This window comes from Puma concolor, chromosome A1, assembly GCF_028749965.1.
Source record: "Puma concolor isolate L17-30 chromosome A1, mPumCon1.1.hap2, whole genome shotgun sequence".
In the NCBI taxonomy this organism is placed as follows: domain Eukaryota; kingdom Metazoa; phylum Chordata; class Mammalia; order Carnivora; family Felidae; genus Puma; species Puma concolor.
The window spans coordinates 214,434,369-214,457,495 of NC_141667.1; the positions used below are offsets into that span (position 1 = coordinate 214,434,369).

Below are 23,127 nucleotides of genomic sequence, written 5' to 3' on the forward strand. Positions count from 1 at the left end.
TGGGGTGTAATAGCAATGAAGTGTGTCTACTGCTTTAGGTGACCTTTCATTTCATTTCTGGACACCTGTGGAGATGAATATACTAATCTTAATGCCTGGGAGTTGAGGTTGCTAGTTACCCAAAAGCGAAATGTCACGTACAAAAACTTATTTTTTATTGTTTAATATCCAACTGTCTGGCCAGCAAATCACAATGACAAAAACAATAGCTATTTTAGGACAGGGCGCCACATGCATTATAGAAAATGCATCTCATTTGGAACTTTATTCCTATTCTTGATGAAAGATCAATGAAAATGTGAACTTTAAAATATTCCTCAGTGCTTCCTGAACAAGGGTGATTATGAGCCTTTAATTTTGTTTTGACTGAAATCGTAAAGCAAAGGCATGGATATATTGCACAGCGGTAACCACACCATCTGCATAAACCATCCATATCTCTAGGCAAACCTTTTATAGCCTAAATAAGTCCAGAAGACAATGAGAGCAGTAAGTAACTTAGATTTAAATTTTTTTTTTTCAACGTTTATTTATTTTTGGGACAGAGAGAGACAGAGCATGAACGGGCGAGGGGCAGAGAGAGAGGGAGACACAGAATCGGAAACAGGCTCCAGGCTCTGAGCCATCAGCCCAGAGCCCGACGCGGGGCTCGAACTCACGGACCGCGAGATCGTGACCTGGTTGAAGTCGGACGCTTAACCGACTGCGCCACCCAGGCGCCCCAGTAACTTAGATTTAAAAGCAAGACGGTGATCTGTAGCTCAAGGAAGTCGGAACAGACAGAGAGACTGTTCATTCTATTACCAGGACTATGGTTGACAATTCTTCAACCTTATCACACATCTCAAAACATCAGAGCATTATTCCCACCTTGGACCAAATTGTCTGAAGGAATTCAACAATATCGTCCTGTTCCTCTAAAGTACAAATAAGTTGCTCAAATGCGTAACTTAGTCTCCCCAAAATGAGGGAAGAAAATGCTCTTCTGGTCCATTCTCAGTAGCCTTTGGGGATACTGAGAAGATGAAGCTGCCCAGAGATTTCTAACACAACTTTGTTTTGGACAATATCCACGTGTCATCTCTGTCAGACTCCCCCCCCCCCCCACACCAATCCTTATGAAAAAGGGTGAAAGAACATATTCGTGAAATCCTTATGCACATTTGTTTGAGGAGGTTAAGTCACATTGGACGGGGACTCCATGAAGTTTATTTCTCCTCCTCTGAAAATCTATAGTGGCCATCATTGGTGGTTCCATGCATCAAACTTCTGAGTTAAGCTAATTAGACAAAGTTTTGACCATGCTGTTTACTTTCTTTATCAAGAGACCCTCCCTCGTTTGCATTTATTGGTTCAATGGTATAACCTTGAAGCTTTGACCAGACCACCTTCTCTTTTCTGAGGACACTTCACTCTTACCCTGGGTACTACCATTTAGCCATATGGCTTTAAATATTATCTATATCCTGATGATGCCCAAATGCTTATCTTCATCTCTGACTTCTGCTTGAGTTCCAGACTTTTATATCTAACTTCCCACATGATTTGTCCATTAGGGATGAAGACTAGGAAGCACAAATATAAGGAATCACAAACATGAAAAGAGAACTCTTGATTTCCATTTCACACTAGTTCTCTTACAGAAGTCTGCTCACTTGCTCAAGCCCCAGATCCAGGATTCATCCTCGATTATTTCTTTCCTCCTCCATCAGCAATCCCTGACAGCCGGCCTCCAAAATAAACAGTAACTAAGCAAAAAACATAAACTGATACGGATTAACAAAGTGATAAGTGTCATTAAGACTATGAAATAAGTGGACATGAGAGGAGGGAGTGAGAGCCTACTTTTGACAGGCAACAAGGAAAACCTTCTTAGGAAGGTGGCAATTCTTCCATCTGGATGTCGAGATGGAGATGTCCATGCAAAGACCTAGGGACCAGCCATTCCAGGTAGAAGGAACAATGACACTAAGGCAAGAAGGAAGGCTGCTTTGACTAAGGGGAGTCGGGGTTTGGGGGTGTGGGCAGGATATGAGCTCTGGTTGCAAAGAAAAATAGGAATCGACTCCTATGGGATATTTTCAGCCAAAATCAGGAGTTTGGAGTTTATTTATCTAAATGCAATAGCAAGTCATCAGCAGACTTTAATCTGGAGAGAGACAAGATTTATTTCATTCTCAAAACATCACCCAAGATCCTTGGGCAACATAAACTGAAGTCATTTGCATCCTTCCATCGCCATTACCACCACAAACAGATACTACTGATCCTGTTGAAAACACAGCAATGCTACGTAAAAGCATTGAGCAATTGTATAGAATACATTATCAACTCAGATGAAGAAGGGAAGTGGGGAGAACAGGAAAGGAGAGAGCAAGGAGGAGAGGGAAACCCAGGAAAAAGAACCCGAAACCAGACTGGTAATTCTGACAACTGATGAAAGAAGAGCCCACAGGAGCACAGGTCTGCACAGTCCACCAGGAAGCTAAAGGCAGAGGCTTTACCTTGCACTGAGAAAAGGAGATAATGCCCCGGGGGTGGTGTGAGGCAGGAAGCTAAAAAAATAAGAATCCTGCACAGAGTAAAGTTCTGGAAAGGACTTCCTTCTCTTCAGAAAGAGGCTTAGAAAAACCCTACCCATCAGCTCAGGAAAGGGAAAGAAAAAACCTTACAAATTGCTGAGAATCTAAGTAGAAAACAAATAAAATCTTCCATGAAATTAAAACCCCACACCAGATATGGTATCAGAAATTACAATGCCCAAAGAATATAATAAATGCAAACCAAGAGAATGTTACAAAACCTACTCTAGTACAAGGGACCCCCTGAAGTCCAAGAAAAGTAAATGCAAAATTGAGCCACAAGGGAGTATGTCCCTTACATGGGAAAAACAACCCCAGTTTAAAAGGAATTTGCAATAAAAAATTACAAAACACACAAGAAATGAAATTACTGGAAAGAGAATAGCAGACACGACCATTGGATTTAACACCACATGTTCTAGGGTAGTTGACAAGACAATGTGAAAAAGATTATACAATAAGAACTAAAACTAAAACGGAAGAGCCAAGAACTAGGAAAAAAGGAGACAAGTTAAAGACAAAAACACATATTATCTTTAAACCTTAAAAAAAAATAGTTATTCCAGAACAATCTACAAAACAGAGCTAGAGGCCTCATACTTCCTGACTTCAAAACATATTACAAAGCTATGGAAATCGAAACAGAGTGGTACTGGCATCCAGACAGACATAGAGACCAAGGGGGCAGAAGAGCCCAGAAATAAACCCACACATATATGGCCAAATGATCTTTGACAGGGTGTCGCTACTATATGATGGGGAAGGAGAGTCTCTTCAACAAATGGTGCTGGGAAAACTGGATATCCATATACAAAAGAGCAAAGTTGGATTCTTACCCCACACCATACACAAAAATCAACTCAAAATGGATTAGACTTAACTGTAAGACCTGAAACTATAAAACTCCTGGGTGAAAACATAGAGGAAAGCTTTGTAACATGGGATCCGCAATGATTTCTTAGATAAGGCAACAAAGGGAAAAACAGACAAGTGAAACTACACAAACAAGCAAAGGAAACTGCCAACAGAGTAAAAAGGCAACCCATGGAATGGAAGAAAATATTTACAAACCATATATACGATAAGGGGTTAATATCCAAAATACATAAGGAACTCCTACAACTCTAGCAAAAAAGACAATAACGCAATTATAAAAATGGGCAAAGTATCTGAATAGGTTTTCTACAAAAGACATACAGAGGGTCAACATATATATGAAAAGATTCTCAACATCACGCTTCATCAGGGAAGCACAAGTCAAAACCACAATGAGAGAGCACCTCTCACGCCTATTAAGATGGCGATTCTCAAAAAACAAAACAACAAAAAATAACAAGCACTGGTGAGGATGTGGAGAAACTGGAACCCCTACGTGCTGTTAGAGGGAATATAAAATAGTGCAGCTGCTACAGAAAACAGTATGGAGGGTCCGTAAAATATTAAAAATAGAACTACTGTATGACCCAGCAATCCTAGTTCAGGATATTTATCCAAAAGAATTGAAGTCAGGATCTCAAAGAGATACACGCACTTCCATGTTCATAAAGCATTACTCACCAGAAATGGAAACAACCTTGGTGTCCATAAACAGATGAATGGATAAAGAAAATGTGGTATATACAAACAATGGAGTATTATTCAGCTTTTAAAAAGAAAGAAATCCTGGGGCACCTGGGTGGCTCGGTTGGTTAAGCATCCGACTTCGGCTCAGGTCATGATCTCACGGTCCATGAGTTCGAGCCCCGCGTCGGGCTCTGTGCTGACAGCTCAGAGCCTGGAGCCTGTTTCAGATTCTGTGTCTCCCTCTCTCTCTGCCCCTCCCCTGTTCATGCTCTGTCTCTCTCTCTCTCAAAAATAAATAAACGTTAAAAAAAAATTAAAAAAAAAAAAAGAAAGAAATCCTGTCGTATGCTACAGCATGGATCAACTTTGAGGACATAATTATCTCAAAATGTGAGATATCAATGAATAGGTTATAGTAGATGAGAACCAGCTCGAGAGAAAATTAGTAAACTCCAAATATATTTGAAGAAATTACACAAAATGCAGCACAAATACATGTAGAACAGAAAGAAAGGCTGGGCATGTATCTAGTAGGATAACAAGAAGAGAGAACGGTGAAGAAGCAGTATTTCGGTCTGAATAATCACAGAACTCTATTCTCCCGGACATAAAGTGTGCTCTGAGGGGGAACACATGTGTGTCCAGCAATTCCAAATAAGCATTTCCCTCGGGCAGATGTATGAGGTTGGGAGACATCTTTTCAGCGGGCTGCAAGATGCAATGTCAAGGGAAGGTATGGTGCTTTGGGTGGGGGTAGAGAATGTGCATCATGAATGGAAATCCAGAACTCCTTAGCTTTTTTTCCCGCACCTACTCTTTCTTTATACAAGCTGTGTCGGGGGTGGAAAACCCTGAAAACAAAGGCACACGCTTAAGAGCGCCCACCGTGAACCTAACACTTTCCTAGGCAACGCGTGTAGGGTGAATAAGACCTTATCCGTCCAGGGAGAACCAGAATATCAGGGGCTGAGAGGGGCTGGGACCCACGCCTGCTGACATCTGAGTCCCAAACTCCTTCTGCTCTGTCCTCCTCCCTCATGATTCCACAACACTGTGTGGCAGCCATGACAATGACTGAGAGCTAACAAAAGGTATTTTAACCCCCTCTCGACCCTGCTTTGAGCTCATCACGAAAGGAAATGCTCCAGCCTCCCTCTGGTAGCCAGAGCCACTCTCCCTGCGATCTTTTGGCAGAAGCATCTCACTTGGAGCGGCCTGGGGTCCCTGGGCTCTTTGAAAGGATCGGTGGGGATGAGTGTCTACATCTTATGGCAGCTGTGAAAAAATGCTCTGCTCACAGCCTAAGGGAGAGCAAGGCCACGGGCAGAGCGGGGGCCAACAGTGCAGGCACTGGGCATGCTGGAACCTGCAGCCACGCAGCCCTGGCCAGTGGCGGGTTCTACTGAGTGATTAGGACAGGGCAGCAGACACGAGGATCAGAAAGGGGGCTGCTGAAAATGGAAGCAAATACTGCAAAATAAAGAAAGCACCGTCACGCTCTAGACAAACATGAAATAATCGACTTAAATCCTTTTGCATTTAAGTGAAACACAAGTGCAAATTCAAGATTTCTGAACCGGCACCTTACCTTTCAAGGCTGGTAAACGTTAAGTCGTCCTTTCTCCTGGAAATCATGCCCTGAACTCTGCTACAGACAGGGTGGCTGCCTCCAGGTTTGCTCAGGGACAGCCACGTGTATAGCTGCTGTCTCAGGCGTGACCTCTTTTCAGCATTTGTTTAGGATTCTTTAAGTAACAGCAGGGGTGGCAGCAGCAGCGGCAACAGTAGCAGTGGCCTAAGTTAGCCGGGACAGGCTCAGTCCGCTTCCAGTGGGGATGCTGTGAGGTACCCCTCAGAGACCCATCAGGATTATTCCTGAAGCTTCCAGGAGGGCTTCCGGAGAAAGCCCCAGCCATCAGCCCTCCTCAGACTTGCTTCAGATGAAAAGTGGCATCTCAACATGGCCATGTCCTCTTCCCAGGGTGCCCAGGTTCAATGACTTGTTTACGGACAGGTAGAAAGGCCTGGCCCGGCTTCGAGGCTCCCCACGGGAGCTTGGGTTGGCTTGTGTTGAGGCCCCCCTCACAGGCCAGCTTCTCCTCCTGCCCAGGCCACCTCCCTCGCTCCCCTCCCAGAGTGGGTGGTCCTAAGAACACACCCCAACAAACTCCTGGATGCTCATCTCCATCTCAGAGTTGACTTTCCAAGCAGCTCACGGCAATGACCGGTGTCATTTGGTGCTTTCGGCTTTCTACACGTCTGGTAGCACACGAGACACTTATGTAGTGAACGGAGTTCTTACTCTGGTTAGATCAGAGGATGCCTGGAGGTAATCGATCTCATTTTTTCCCATCTTGTCTAGACACGACATATGGCAGACTATCTGATGTAGAGGTGCTTCTTCAAGGTGGAACTTGCTGGCCAGGTGTGGGCAGCACAGTGAACAGACGGCCTCTCTCAGCCTCTTCAGGGTCAGCCTCAGCTTCAGAGAGTGGCCCCATCGAAGTTCACACACCTTCCAGGACAGCCCACACCTGGTGACCGAGTAAGAAGCGGGTGTGTGTAAGTCCAGCTCTTTGGCCGAACGCAAACACCTCCGAGGGGTTACCCTTACTCCCGAGTTCCCAGCTAGTTTAGCCTAGGCTTTGTCAAGCCCGTATGACATCTGGGCATCTTCCTCTACCCAATCCTGCTCTTCCCCTTTCCTCTTGATCCCCAAAATAGACCCCAAACTTCCTCTCAGCATCTTCTGAATAATTCAACCAGCAACCCAATGTAACACCTACCCTTCCAGGACGGCTTGTGGGGTGCTCACTTACCAAAGAAAGTGACAGAATACCAGCAGCTGGGAAGAGCTGTCATCCATCTCGGATAATGATGAGAGGAGATTTGGTGCAGCTGCCTCTGCCGTCTTAACGTGAGAGCTACCCGAAGTCAGCAGGTCACCATTGGGTGCAGTGGAAAACCAGGGAAATCTCAGTCTAGATGTATATGAAACATGGGTAATGGGCACTGAGCAGTCCCATCACATAGCATATGGAAACAAATCCAAATACTCTTCCTACAGTGGTTTTAACATTAACGGCATGCAGGATGAATCTACAGCTATTAAATTGTGTGGTTACGTGGTGGCACTTTAAAAATTGGCAACGAATGTTTGGGCATTAATGGGTTAAAAAGAGGAAAAGGACTGTTTGATGGAAGACCAAATACTCTATTCATGAGAAAGTCCGTGACAAACCTATAAATTCCAAAAGGTTGATCGACACTTACCCTCTACTAGAGGAGTCACATGCTATCGCTGATCCCACAAAAATCAGAAGACGCACATCTGCTCAAGTGTCGGTGTCAGCTCCCAAAGACTGTGCCGGAACACAATGACCTGACACGTGCAGCTGTGGAAAATATGCAGGAAAGCAAGACTTTCATCTAGACCAATTAAACATTGCTCTACAGTTTTATTCTAGTAATTACTTATTAATTATTAATTTATTAATGTCTCTGTATTCTATTTATTAATCAACTTACTGTATCAATTTCATTCTATTGTTCTTGGGCACATAGAAAAAGTGAAGACAGCTGTTCATGTGCTGGCTCCCCTGGCAGAAGAGAGTTTCAAGTTAATTAAATGACGTCACTTTTACAGAAATGTAATCAGAAGCTACAAACTGGAAAACAGTCATTTTCCATAATGATTCCTTTTTTTTTAAAGTTTATTTATTTCTGACATAGAGACAGACAGAGCATGAGTGGGGGAGGGGCAGAGAGAGGGAGACACAGAATCGGAAGTAGGCTCAAGGCTCTGAGCTGTCAACACAGAGCCTGATACGGGGCTCGAACTCACAAACCGTGAGATCATGACCTGAGCCGAAGTCACTTGCTCAACCGACCCAGGCACCCCAATTCTTTTTTTTCTTTTTTTAATTCATGGTACCAGTAAAGCATTTGGGATTTCATTCTGTTGAAGGTAAACACCTGACATTACCAGGGTGCGATGCCATGATAAACTCTGTTAAATGAGTCACTGCTGCCGTAAATTCAGTTCCTAGAGAGTTCAAACGACAGATAAAAGTTATCCTTGGGGCGCCTGGGTGGCTCAGTCGGTTGAGCATCCGACTTCGGCTCAGGTCATGATCTTGCGGTTCGTGAGTTCAAGCCCTGCATCGGGCTCTGTGCTGACAGCTCAGAGCCTGGAGCCTGTTTCGGATTCTGTGTCTCCCTCTCTCTCTCTGACCCTCCCCCATTCATGCTCGGTCTCTCTCTGTCTCAAAAATAAATAAACATTTAAAAAAAAAAAAAGTTATCCTTGCATACTGATATAAGTACAAATTTTGATGGAGCACAGTACCATGGTAAAACCCCATTTTTGCGAAAAACACTGATGGAGTAGAAATGTGCTTGGAATTAAGTGTGGTGCAACATGGTACTCAAGTTGTCAAAATAAGCAATGGCTGAGGAGTTTATAAATAGCATAACATATATAGTACTTGGAATAACTGAACCACACACTTTTTGTGAAAAGTCTGATTTTGAATACCAAGCAATGCGTGGTTTCTCTTTTTGCTGGCTGCCATAAGTAGGATTTTAGAAAAATATGAGCCTGTGAGAAAATAATTTGTAAATCAATCTAAGTGTCCTATGATGGGGTTGAACTCTTTATAAATAAGCCTTCTAGATTTGGGCCATATCCTTCTAAATCCGTTTTGGAGAAGTTGTTATCAACATTTTCAGTGAGCAGATGATCAAACTTCAGTTTTCTAGAATTTCAGCAAATTGGGATTATTGGTAATGAGGTTTAAAAACAGCAAGACGCTAAAATTTGTACCCACAAGGGCAAGGGAAGAACTGAACAAATTAAATAATGGCAGCTCAAATGATGTGTAAGATTTAAATATGCAGTTCTAGAACTACATTTTGGAATATCTCCGTTTGTAGAGAGAATTTTTTTATAGAGTTCCTTCCTATCTTCCGTTGTACCAGACTAGGGTAAAGCTGAGAAATAAGTTTTTGCAAAATATAAACATGGCACAATAGAGAACTAATTTGACAAGCTTGGCCTTGTAAAAATACTTTTTGAGGAAAGGAATGGAAGCAAGAATACCCTTGAAACTGCATTAGAATTGAGAATATCATCCACTTAGAATGTGTTCCGATCCTATTAGTATGCTAGAAGTACAGTCTCCAACACAATATGGTCTACAGAAAGGTTAATTGAAGGTTCATCTCAAATTTGTTAGCCATAAAATGTAATTTTGAAGAAAAATTCAGGTAACTTTTGGTTCAACATAACAAGATCATATAAGAAAAAAAAATCCCACTTGCTTCAGAACAAATACAGTACCGTGGTATGTGAGATATATGTGTTTTAAGGAACTGATTTAAGAGGTGAATAAGGATTCTGATATTTTTTAATGTTTACTTTTCAATATAAAGTCGTATTAAAGTTTACTGTATGCAGTTATTACACGTTTTGGGAAAAACTATTTTTAAACAATTCTTGAATATAACTTTTATGGGTTCATCAACATAATGAAACTATCAGTCATTAAATAAATATTTCAAAAAACACATGGTTACTTTCAGCACTTTCTTCCTTCTCAAAAGTGTTCTGGTTTGAGTGGTAAATACTATGATCACCCTATGACGACACCCACAGTCATCAGGTTCCTCACACTTTAAAGAAAATGAATGTTCTCTGACTCCCCCTTCTAGGGACAAAGGCTCCCAAGATGCAAAGGACTCTCAAAGAAGAGATGATTAACTCTTTTCCCTAAAATTCTCAGTATGCATAGGATTTCTTTGGGAGCCTATTATAATACAGATGCCTGCCCCTACTCACAAAGTCCATGATGGGGCCCTGGAGTCTGTATTTTGCCCAAGACTTCCCCATCTCTCCAACAGATTCCTGGAGATCCAAATGCAGCTTTGAAAAATGCAGCTGGCCTTTTCTCAAATGAACTTCCAGAGGCTCTTCTTGGCATGGAGTTGAACTCTACATCCCTGACGTCCCACCCACTAGTAAGATCAGCCACAAAAAGAGAAAACCAAGCTCTCTTCCCCATGATGGATCTTCAACTGTGAGGAGACGACTTTTATCCGTTTCTGGAGTTTTCTCTTCTCTGGTCTAATTACTTCAGTTACTTCAACTCTTTTCCAAAACGTAAAATACACACAACATGAACTCATAAAAGATTATTGAGAATACAAAGTATTCCCACACAGAAAGACTAGGGTGATATGGCTCAGGCATAATGTGAGTGGAAACATTCAGGATTTTAGCTGATGGTAAACTCCAAAGGAGTCAACAGTATTAATCATTACAAGAAGAAGAAGAGAGAGCAGGAGGATGAAAGAGGGAGGAGAAAGAGGAAAAGGAGAAAAAAACATCTCTACCTCTATTTGTCGATATCAAATGAAATGATGCTGATTACTCAGACGTCTTCTAACACATTCTACTGTTTCCATTCACACTTCTTTGATCAAGTATCTCCTACTTCCTGGAATGCCAGCTCCACTCCTCCCCTAAAGCAACCAGCTATTTTCAAAACTATTCATCTTTCAAGATTCAGTTCACTGATCAGGTCCTCAAGCACCTCAGAAGAATTTACTCCTCTTTCCTCTGTGCACCCGCTGTCCCCAAAGAGCTGTCACCAGACTCATCTGTTGACACGTCTCTTATGGCATATACACCTCCAAGTAGACTATAGAATTTAGATATTATGTTTATTGCTAGTCCTCTATCTGTCCTCTAATATAAGCTTCATGAGGGCAGGGCTGTGGTTTTATTTAAAATCCTATTTCCAGGGGCGCCTGGGTGGCGCAGTCGGTTAAGCGTCCGACTTCAGCCAGGTCACGATCTCGCGTTCCGTGAGTTCGAGCCCCGCGTCGGGCTCTGGGCTGATGGCTCAGAGCCTGGAGCCTGTTTCCGATTCTGTGTCTCCCTCTCTCTCTGCCCCTCGCCCGTTCATGCTCTGTCTCTCTGTCCCAAAAAAAATAAATAAACGTTGAAAAAAAAAAATTAAAAAAAAAAAAAAAATTAAAATCCTATTTCCAGTACCTGGAAGAGTGCCCAGCACACATTGGGGCAGTCAATCTTTGTTGGATAAACAAATAAGTAAATTCATATATTTTTAAAGAACTATAGGGCAAGAACTATGTCCTATTTATCTTCCTAGACAATACAACATAATGTACAGTCGACAAATGTTTATGGAAAGAGAATGTAAAGAAAGGGAGAAAGGAATGGATTATTTGACAAATGGGAAACAATGTCCACATTAAGGGCTTTTTGTGCTGCTAAGGAAAGGGATCAAATACTAGACAGATAAGCTGGGCCTATCAAATGCGCCCTTGAATATCCATAGAACACCTACTCGTACGTGTAATAATGTATCAGATAAGGAATGAACTGGGTATCTAAGGTCCTTTCCAAGTGTGGATTCCACAGTTCCCAGGTGGTGGAATTTACCTGTCTTCAGCCAGCCTGCTTTTCTCCCTTCCTCCACCCTCAAAGCTCTCCCTGCGTGGGTGGGTAAACTCACTGGCACATTTTCTCAGAGCCCTGCACTGAAATTCATTCAGAGCCAGCACCTTGGGCTCATTTACAAACAACGCATGGCTCGCACAGAATCTCTTCACCCATCTTGGGCCTCCAACTCTTAACAACATTCATTCTACCCTGTTTAGTCCAAAGACAGCTCTCCTTGACAGAGAAGACAGGAAAAACAGCAGGAAACAAGTTCTGCTTTCTTCACGTTATCCATCAACATCACACCATTGGCCGCAAGCAACACGGCCTGCCTCTTCCTTCTTGTTCTCGCTCTGAAGTTGTAAGTCCTCCATTATCCTGCCCTTAACTTTTTTTTTTTCTTTCTCAAAAGCCTCAGCACACTCTGGCCTTTGGTCCTTCTGTTCCCTGTTACTGGCCATTGCCTCTCTTTCACATAATTTTTGGTGACAGGTCTTTCCACTTTTTGGCACGTGCCCTTTTTAAATCTGAGTTTCTCAGAGAGAGTGCTTCCATGTTGGCTCTAGATGCCCTCACTTTTGGTCTTCAGCATGGATAACGTGTAATTGCAAAGACAGACTATAATTTTGAAAGCTAACCTATCCCTTTGAATTCCCCCTTCAGTAATAGAATGATAACCATCTTCTCTTGAATTCATTGAAATCTGCCTTCTCTAAGTGTTGAGTACTTGTGTTAGCATTCCAAGCTTTCTGTTTGGCTAGCAGAAATCCTAAAATGCCACAACTACTTCCTCACAAGATTCCCATCACTTCCACGATACCATGAGGAAGAAACTGTATCCTGACGACAGAAATTACCACTTATCTTTGTGTCTCCACATCCCATATTCAAAACAGACTGGAATATAAATACTGTATTTAAATTGTGATCTCTGATCTTTCCTAATTCACAACGTTCCCTTTCAAACATTCCTCTCTCATCTGTTTCTGCGGCCCCAATACGGAGGCACAATTTCCGTTCCATTTCGGCACCATTATGGTTTCTAACTCGTAGTAATTAAAAGGTCTAACCAGTTCATAATACAGTGGGGATCACTCACGTAGCATTTATGTAGAAACGGAGACGTCTTCCCTCTGATGACTGGACAGTTCCTACAGCTTGGCTGCAACAGAGTTCTTTGGGCACAAGAGAGGCCCTGAGTGCATGCACGCAGCTCTGGGAGGCGAAGCAAAGGAGTGGTAAGCAGCAGCTTGCTGGGACGTGTGAGTTGCAGCGGCACCAGTCTCCCTGTAGCCTCTGCTCCAGAAGATGGCACAATGACATGGCAATACGTGTACTGAAAAGGTTCCTCAGTTTGCCTTCATTTGCCTTTAAAACCCTCACTTTTGAGCATGTATTTCTTTGAGGGGAAAAAAGAAATTATCTATGATCCTTTGTAAGCTCCACCGTTAAACAGTGGACTGTTCAAAAAGAAAACGATTCCAATGCAGGACTTCTTCCCGAAAGAAATACCTAACTTTCCGAAAGCCAACCAAATCGTCAAGTTAAAAATAAGCTCACCAAATTTTTAAAACATTTAACAAAATCAATCTGACGAAAGAATCTCATTTTTTTTTTTCCAGCTTAAAGTGTTTGGAGAGCGCAGGAGTTCTCCCGTGTAACAACACACAAAACGAACGTGGGTGCTCAGGTCTATGCCAGGAATGGAATTAAGACCAGCTGCCCCATATTGTCCATAACTACCCCCAGCGGTTTTCATTTTCTTGTGATGAGTCACTGGACGGCTTGCTGCTTTGCACCTTTTAAAATCTCTCAGTGCAGGGGGGTGCCTGGGCCTTAAGCAACTGACTTCAGGTCATGATCTCTGAGTTCCTGAGTTCAAGTCCCACACTAGGCTCTGCCCTGACCTTTCTTCAGGTCCTCTGTCTCCCTCTATCTCCATCCCCTCCCCTTGCCGACTCACATGTGGGCTCTGTCTCTCAAAAATAAATAAATATTAAAAAAAAAAAAAAAAATCTAGCAAGCAGGAATCTACTTCTAGGTTCCAGTTCAAGATGGTGGCTGGGAAGACTCTGAACTCCCCTCCACGGAACACACCGAATCACACCTATTAACAGAATGACTGGTCCGGAAGCAAACCGAGCACTGACTGCACAGCTGCTGAACAACCAGGGAAAGAACAGCAGGAGACACAGAGACGTGGTAAGTAACTTACCTTACCGGAAGCCCCACCTCAGCCCCGCCCCCTGACACTGCGAAGGGCAGTGGGGAAGGAAGGAAAGTTAGGGAGGGATCAGAAACAGGTCCTTCTGGGCACAGGAAAAAAATGGGGTTTAAAAGAGGAACTAGCACAGAAAAGAGTGCTAGAACTCGGCCAAGCGGTAGTGGAGTGATGGGAAAGCTCTCCAGGTACACCCTTCATGGTCCCACCTTACCTTACAAGCCTAGATCAGAGCAGGGTGGGGACCCCCCAAGGGGTGGGCCCGGTCCTCTCGGTGAGCTTGCAACCGTAGCAAGCCCAGGGTCCATAACCCCACATCAGCCCACCTCTACAATAGGGCACAGAAAAAGCAGGTGGTGGGGTTAAAAGAGCTCGGGAGCTGTAGGAACACTCTCTCCCCTGTCGCTTTAAAAGCCCAAACTGATGCAATAAGGAGGGGGTCTCAACACCGTAACTGATGGGTCAGATCTCACAAAAAACTTGCAAACCTCCGCAAGCCCAGGCACTGCAGGCCCACGCCAGCCCAGGTTGTACTGGGACACCGGAAAAGGCCAAGGTTTCAAAGGGCCAAGGAATTGCTACAACGCTCTCTCCCCCTCCCCCTTAAAAGCCCCAACTGGAGGCGGGTCTGGCTGCCATGGGGCTTTCTAACCCTTCTAACCTGCACTTTTTAACCCTCACAGGGAGCTTGCCACCTCGGCAAGAACAGGGCCCTCAAGCCTACACCAGCCCCAGTCGCGCGTGCGCCAGCGCTGGAGAACCGCGGAGGTGGGAAGCCGCAGTTTAACAGGGGCGAAGAACCCCGGGACTGTTCTCGCCTCTTGCGCCTTAAAGGGCCAGACCAGAGCCGGGTCCAGCACAGGGTGAGCTGTGAGCTTGCAACCTCAGACAAGCCCACACCAGCCACCCTGTAGTGCGAGGGCACAAAAACAAGTGGTGATCTCGTGGGGGGTTTACATTTTTACTTTATTTTACTTTTAAAAAGTTTTTTTTTATTTTGGGTTTTGGGGGGGGTGTTCTTTCTTGTTCTGTTTTTCTTTTTTATTTTTTTTTTAATTTTTTTTTCAACGTTTATTTATTTTTTTGGGGGGACAGAGAGAGACAGAGCATGAACGGGGGAGGGGCAGAGAGAGAGGGAGACACAGAATCAGAAACAGGCTCCAGGCTCTGAGCCATCAGCCCAGAGCCTGACGCGGGGCTCAAACTCACGGACCGTGAGATCGTGACCTGGCTGAAGTCGGACACTCAACTGACTGAGCCACCCAGGCGCCCCTCTCTTTTATTTTTTAATTCTCCCTGTAAAAAGTCACAGTTTAAAAGAGTAACTAGTACAGACAGCCACAGCTCCAGCCAGCCAGCAGTCACAAAGCACACAGTCTGCAGGAGGGACATCATCCACAAGACCACTCCTTCAACTTTAGGTGGAGAAGCCATTTTGTCTAATCCATAGAACCAAACACAGAAAGACAAGCAAAATGGGGAGGAAGAGATATATATTTCAACAGAAAGAACAAGAAAAAAAAAAGCTCAGAAAAAGAACTAAATGAAACAGAGATAACCAATATGCCCGATAAACAATTTAATAACTGTAAAGATACTGCACTAGAGAAAAGAATGGGAGAACTCAGTGAGACCTTCAATGAAAAGATAGAAAATATTTAAAAGAATCAATCAGAATTGAATGCAGTAACTGAAATTAAAAAACACACTAGAAAGAACCAACAGATTAGAGGATGCAGAAGAATGTATCAGTGATCTGGAAGACAGGGAATTGGAAAGCACACAAGCTGAGTGGCAAAAAGAAGAGAAAAAAAAGAGGGACGTTAAAAAATGAAGGCAGATTAAGAGATCTCTTAGACAACATCAAGTGAATACATTACAGGGGTCCCAGAAAAAGAAGAGAGAGAGAAAGGTGTAGAAAACTTATTTGAAGAAACCATAACTGAAAACTTCCCTAACCTAGGGAAGGAAATAGACCTCCAAACCCAAGAATCTCAGAGTTCCAAGTAAGATGAACCCAAGGAGGTCTTCTGTGTCTCCCTCTCTCTCTGGCCCTCCCCCACTCACAAAATAATCTCTCTCAAAATGTCTCTCTCTCAAAAATAAATTAAAAAAAACATTAAAAAATTGTCATGACACAAAAGAAAAATATGAAAAAAGGATGTAAAATGATAACATACACATAAAATGTGAAGGGAGTAGAAAGGGAAGAGAACTAGAAGAACCATTCTTTTTTTTTTCTTTTTTGAATGTGTTTGAATTTAAATGACCATCAAATTAATATGGACTATTATTTACTTAGGATGCCATTTATAAACCTCATGGTAAACACAAACCCAAAACCCATGATAGATGCACAAAGAATAAAGAAACCCAAACAAAACACTAGATACTCATCTATCACAAAGAAAGACAGCAAGAAGAAAGGAACAAAGAATTATAAAAACAATCAGAAAAAAAATTTTAATGCCAATAAGTATATACCTATCAATAATTACTTTAAATTTAAATGGCCTAAATGCTCCAATCAAAAGACAGAGTAGCAGAATGGATAAGAAAACAAGACCCATATATATGTTGCCTACAAGAGACGCACCTCCGACCTAAAGATGAATATACAGACTGAAAGTGAATGAACAGAAAAACATTCATCATGCAAAGGTATGTGAGAAAAAATCCAGGGTAGCAATACTTATATTAAACAAAATAGACTTTAAAACACTGTAATAAGAATCAAAGAAAGGCATTACATCATGATACAGGGATAAATCCAACAATAGGATAAATCAATTGTAAATATCTATGCACCCAACACTGAAGCACCTAAATACAAAGCACTTAAAGCAAATATTAACAGACATGAAGAGAGAAACTGATGGTAATACAATATCAGTAGGGGACTTTACCACTCCTCTTACATCAATGGATACATCATCCAGACAGAAAATCAAGAAGGAAACAATGTCTTTGATTGATACAATGGACCAGATGGACATAACAGATATATACAGAACATTCTATCCAAAACCAACAGAATGCACATTCTTTTCAAGTGCACATGAAATGTTTTCCAGAATAGATCACATATGATGCCATAAAAAATACCCCAATAAATTTAGAAGATTGAGATCATACCATGCATCTTTTCTGACCATGACGGTATGAAACTAGAAACAAATCATGAGAAAAAAAATAACTAGAAAAAACACAAACATGCAGAGACTAAACAACATGATACTAAACAACCAATGGGTCAAGGAAACAATCAAAGAAGAAATTTTTAAAACACATAGGGACAAATGAGAATGAAAACTCAGTGATTCAAGATCTCTGGGACACAGTAGCAATGCAGGCCTACCTCAAGAAATCAGAAAAATTCAATCTAATCTTCTAAAAGAACTAGGAAAAGAAGAACAAAGCCCAAGGTGAGTAGAAGAAGCGAAATAATAAAGATCAAAGCAGAAATAAATGACATAGACACTAAAAACACAATAGAAAAAAAAAATCAGTGAAACCAAGAGCTGGTTCTTTGATAAGATAAAATTGACAGGCCTTTAGCCAGACTAATCAAGAAAAAAAGAGAAAGGATACAAATAAGTAAAATCTGAAATGACAGAGAAGTAAAAACTGATACCACAGAAATGCAAAGGATTATAATACTATGAAAAAGTATATGCCAACAAACTGGACAACCTAGAAGATTGGATTAATTCCTAGAAGCATACAATATCCCAAAACTGAATCAGAAAGAAATATAAAATCTGAACAGAATGATTGCAAGTAACAAAATTTAAATGCTAATCAAAAACCTACCAAAAAATAAAAGTCCAGGACCAGATGGGTTCACAAGTGAAATCTATCAGACATTTAAAGAAGACTTAAAACCTATTATCTTCAAACTATTCCAGAAAGTAGAAGTGGAAGGAAAATTTCCAAATACATTCTATGAGGCCAGCATTATCCTGATACCAGAACCAGACAAAGACACCACAAAGAAAGAAAACTACAGGCCAATATCCCTGGTGAACACAGATGCAAAAATCCTTAACAAAATATTAGCAAACTGCATACAACAATACCTTAAAAAGATAATTCACCACCATCAGGTGGTATTTACTCCTGGGATGCCAGGATGGTTCCCTATTCATATATCAATCAGGTGATAAATCACAACCACAAAACAAAGTATAAACATTATATGATATCTCAATAGATGCAGAAGAAGCATTTTATAAGATTCAATATCCATTCAGGATAAAAACTGTCAATGAAATGGAATTAGAGGGAATATACCTGAAAATAATGAAGGCCGTATATGAAAAACCACAACTAACATCATCCTTAATGGTGAAAAACTGAAAGCTTTCCCTCTAAGGTAAGGAATAAGGCAAGTATGCCCACTCTCACCATTTTTATTCAACATAGAAGAAGTCATAGCCACAGCAATCTGAAAAGAAAAAGAAATAAGAAGCACCCATATTGGTAAAGAAGTTAAACTGTTACTATTTGCAGAAAACAGGATAGTATACATAGAAAATTCTAAATATTCTACCAAAAAACTACTAGAGTAATAAACAAACTCAGTAGAATGGCAGGATACAAAATTAATACCCAGAAATTTACAGCATTTTTATACCTTAACAACAAAGTTGCAGAAAAAGAAATTTTAAAAAACACATTTATAATTGCACCAAAAAGAATAAAATACCTAGGAATAAACTTAACCAAAGAGGTGAAAGACCTGTACTCTGAAAAATATAAAACACTGATGAAGGAAATTGAAGATGACACAAATGGAAAGATATTCCATGCTCACAAATTAGAAAAATTAATATTGTCAAAATGTCCATATTACCCAAATCAATCTACAGATTCAGTGCAATCCCTATCAAAATACCAACAGCAGTTTTTCACAAAACTAGAATAGTACTACAATGTGTATGCAACCACAGTAGACCCTGAATAGACCAAAGCAATCCTGAGAAACAAGAGCCAAGCTGGAGATTGCAGATTTCAAGATATACTACAAATTCCAGATTTCAAGATATACTACAAAGTTGTAGTAATCAAAACAGATGGAACAAAAATAGACACATAGATCAACAGAACAAAATAGAGGACCCAGAAATAAATCCATATTCATATGGTCAATTAATCTATGACAAAAGAGGCAAGAATATACTAAACGGTGCTGTGAAAACTGGATGTACAAAAATGAAACCGGACTACTTTCTAACACTGTACACAAAAATAAACTCAAAATGGATTAAAGACCTTAACATAACATCTGAAACCATAAAAATTCTAGAAGCAAACACAGGTAGTAATTTCCCTGACATCAGCTACAGCAACATTTTTCTAGATAGGTCTCCCAAGACAAGAGAAACAAAAGCAAAACTAAACTATTGGGACCACATCAAAATAAAATTTTTTGCATAGTAAAAGATCTGAAATCATAAAAATTCTAGAAGCAAACACAGGTAGTAATTTCCCTGACATTAGCCACAGCAACGTTTTTCTAGATAGGTCTCCTGAGACAAGGGAAACGAAAACAAAACTAAACTATTGGGACCACATCAAAATAAAAAGGTTTTGCACGGTAAAGGAAACCCTCAACAAAACAAAGAGACAACCTACTGAATGAGAGAAGACATTTGCAAATGACATTTCTGCTAAGGGGTTAGTATAGAAAATATGTAAAGAACTTATACAACTCAGTACACACACACACACACACACACACACACACACACAGAGCAATCTGATTAAATATTGAGCAGAGGACCTGAATAGACATTTTTCCAAAGTAGATATATACAGATGGCCAATAGATACATGAAAAGATGCTCAACATCAGTATCAGAGAAATGCAAATCAAAACCACAATGAGATATCGCCTCACACCTATTAGAATGGCTAGAATAAAAAATACAGGAAACAACAATTGTTGGTGGGGGATATAGAGAAAAAGGACTCCTTGTGCACTGTTGGTGGGAATGTAAATTGGTACAGCTACTGTGGAATACAGTATCAAGTTTCCTCAAAAAAATTAAAAATAGAAATATCATATGATCCAATAATCCCATTATTGGGAATATACCCAGGGAAAACAAAAATGCTAACGTGGAAAGATATATGCACTTCTGTTATTTACCATAGCCAAGACATAGAAGCAAACTAAGTGTCCACTAATAGACAAATAGATAAGGAAAACGGTGTGTCTGTATATGTGTGTGTATCCATACACGTATGTATATACGTATACACACACATACACATACTATGCGATATTACACAACTACAAAAAAAGAAGGAGATCATGCCAGTTGAGACAACAAGGATGGACCTAGAGGGTATAATGCTAAGTGAAAGAAGTCAGACTGAGAAAGTCAAATACCATAGGATTCCATTCATAAATGGAACCTAAAAAAATGAACAAAAAGCAGAATCAGAACTATAAATATAGACAGAAGATGGATGGTTGCCCAAGGGTAAGGGTATGGATGCAGGGCAAGGGTGAAGGCGAGAGGGAGACACAGACCTCCAGTTACGGAATGAGTAAGTGACAGGAATAAAAAGCAAAGCAGAAGGAACAGGGTCAATTATATTGTAATAGTGTAATGAGACAGATGGTAGCTATACCTGTGGTGAACATAGCATAATACATAAACTTGTCAAGTCATTAAGTTGTACACCTGAAGCTAATGCAACATTGTGCGTCAACTATAATCAAATAAAAAAATTAACTAAAATTTAAAAAAAAAAAATCTATCAACATAAGACCAAGAGGAAACCACAAAGGAAAAAAGACTGATATATCCAAAGACATAAATATTTAAAACTCAATACTAAGTCAAATAATGCTGTATTAAAAGATCCATAAAAATTAGAATATTTACAACACAGTATCATTACATAGATCTTTGATACATCAACTATATACAGGGGCACCTGGGTGGCTCAGTTAGTCAAACATCCAACTTCAGCTCAGGTCACAATCTGATGGTTCAGGAAGCAGAGCCCTGCATTGCGCTCTGTGCTGACATCTCGGAGCCTGGTGTCGGCTTCAGATTCTGTGTCTCCCTCTCTCTCTCTGCCCCTCCCCCACTCACACCGTCTTTCTTAAAAATAAAAACATTAAACAAAAATCAACTGTATACACACACACACACACACACACACACACACACACACACACACACACAGAAGATTAAGAATGACCAGTAAACCTGTGGAAAATAGAACGGTTAAGCTCTCCAAATGATGTGGGTTTGTTTTTTTTGTTTTTGTTTTTTTTTGCCTAGGATATAAGCAACGACTTACAAACCACTAACAGTATTAGCTATAGGGCATGCCTCTGGTGGTAATAACTATTTGTGCCACCTTTTGAGAAAGTAATTTGACTACCTACATTAAAACCTCTATAAATGCGGATTACTTTAAACCACCAATTCTAATCAAGGTGTTTGTCCTTATCCAATCTTCACACAAGTATCTGTAAGGATTTTTATTGCAGGGATTTTGATATACAATCATACAGAAAAGTATCTGAAAGGGTGCATGCCAAAATAATAACTGTGGTTATTTACAAATAACCTGAAAAAAATCACTAGTTTTTTGCTTTTTATTACTCCTCCATATGTCTACAGTTTCTGTAACAAACACCTCTTTTGTAACAATTTGTCTCATTTTTATTCTCTTTTTCAGAAGAAGAAAGCACTTCAAAAGCATAGAAATTGTGATGAGAACTTTGAGATTCCTTTCCAAAGTTATCCACAAGTCAAAATTTTATTCCAATTGATTCAACAGGGCAGATTAACTGTGAAAAGCTGATGGGAGGCTCCCTTACACAGCAACTCGTGTGTCTTTTCTGCTTCCTTCCACCTACAGAGAGAATTGTTCAAGGAAGATGTTTACAACCCCATACGTATTCTAGATAATTTTGGCCACGAAGTCACAATTTTCCCTACCTGCACAATGGCACAATGGCACAATGGTTTTTTTTTTTTTTTCTTTTTTTAGTGAGACCAAAGACCTGAACAAAATCTTCACTTGGGGAGGCAGGATACAGCAGGCAGTGGAAGAGAAATTCATGCCAACTGTCCTGAGGTCCACTAACGTGAGAAGGCATCGCTTTCCCCTACATCAACTCCTGATTACATACTGGAAAATAGCAGCAAGTGAAGAATGTTGGCCCTAGACGCAAACACCAGAACATGACTATGGACTCTGAGGTAGCCAGGCTGGCAGGTGTAGGGCTTAAATGGCGGCATGCCACAGCAGTAAAATGCCTGCAACATTCACACATTTACAATCGTTTTGGCGAAGCTTCCAGCCCAGGCTGAGGGATTTCGTTTTCCCCATATTAGGCAATGACAAAGACTTCAAATGGACCAAACATTTTTTTTTTTTTTAAATTTTTTTTCAACGTTTATTTTATTTTTGGGACAGAGAGAGACAGAGCATGAACAGGGGAGGGGCAGAGAGAGAGGGAGACACAGAATCGGAAACAGGCTCCAGGCTCTGAGCCATCAGCCCAGAGCCCGACGCGGGGCTCAAACTCACGGACCGGGAGATCGTGACCTGGCTGAAGTCGGACGCTTAACCGACTGCGCCACCCAGGCGCCCCTGGACCAAACATTTTATATTAGCGTCAACAGCACTAACGCAGCTTCAGCTGGCAGAAGAGAGGAAAACCAAGCGTATCTACCTTATTTACTCCAGAGAAGCTAGCTGAACGCCGTCTGTTCTCAGCCCCCACCACCCCCAATGCAGCCCTTTCTATACTATACCTTTGTCCTGCTTCGATGAGCCCCCTCAGTCTTGGCCTTAGAACCTGAAGTCCCCACGCTTCCCTGGATACACATTTGGAAAGTCAATTTCAAGAGTGATTGGCAGCACAGAAGATCTCTTAATGCTACGAAGTATTATTAGTTTTGGGGAGATTTCCACAAGATGGTGGCATAGGAAGATCCTGAACTCACTTCCTCCCAAGGACACACCAAATCTACAGCTACATACGGATCTTTTTTTTTCTTTGATAAAGATCTGAAAACTAGATGAACTGCTTCTCCACAAAAAGGATAAAAAGACCAATATTGAGATGGGTAGCAAAGTACAGGCACAGTCTCACCAAAAAACCCCACCCCCAGCTTGGGACCTACAATAGGGATCTCACCAGTCTGGCACTTCTGCTGGAGTGAGGGGTTGGTACCCAAACCCCTGGGATCTGCACCAGAGAGATGAACACCCGCCTCCACCAAACATCTGACTTAGAAAATCAACAGAGCTGA

General features: G+C 41.2%; 1 long non-coding RNA gene across 2 annotated transcripts; it reads right to left on the minus strand.

Annotated features, from left to right (window-relative positions):
• Positions 1 to 4,599: 4,599 nt before the first annotated feature.
• On the minus strand, positions 4,600 to 8,220 carry LOC147584750 (uncharacterized). 2 transcript variants are annotated; one of them, XR_015252916.1, is made up of 3 exons: positions 7,419 to 8,220; positions 6,965 to 7,056; positions 4,600 to 6,679 (listed from the first exon to the last, which is right to left on the minus strand). It is a non-coding gene; the product is annotated as an uncharacterized LOC147584750 (long non-coding RNA). The 2 variants fall into 2 exon arrangements; XR_015252915.1 differs by having other exon boundaries at positions 6,965 to 7,126.
• Between the last annotated feature and the right edge of the window lie 14,907 nt (positions 8,221 to 23,127).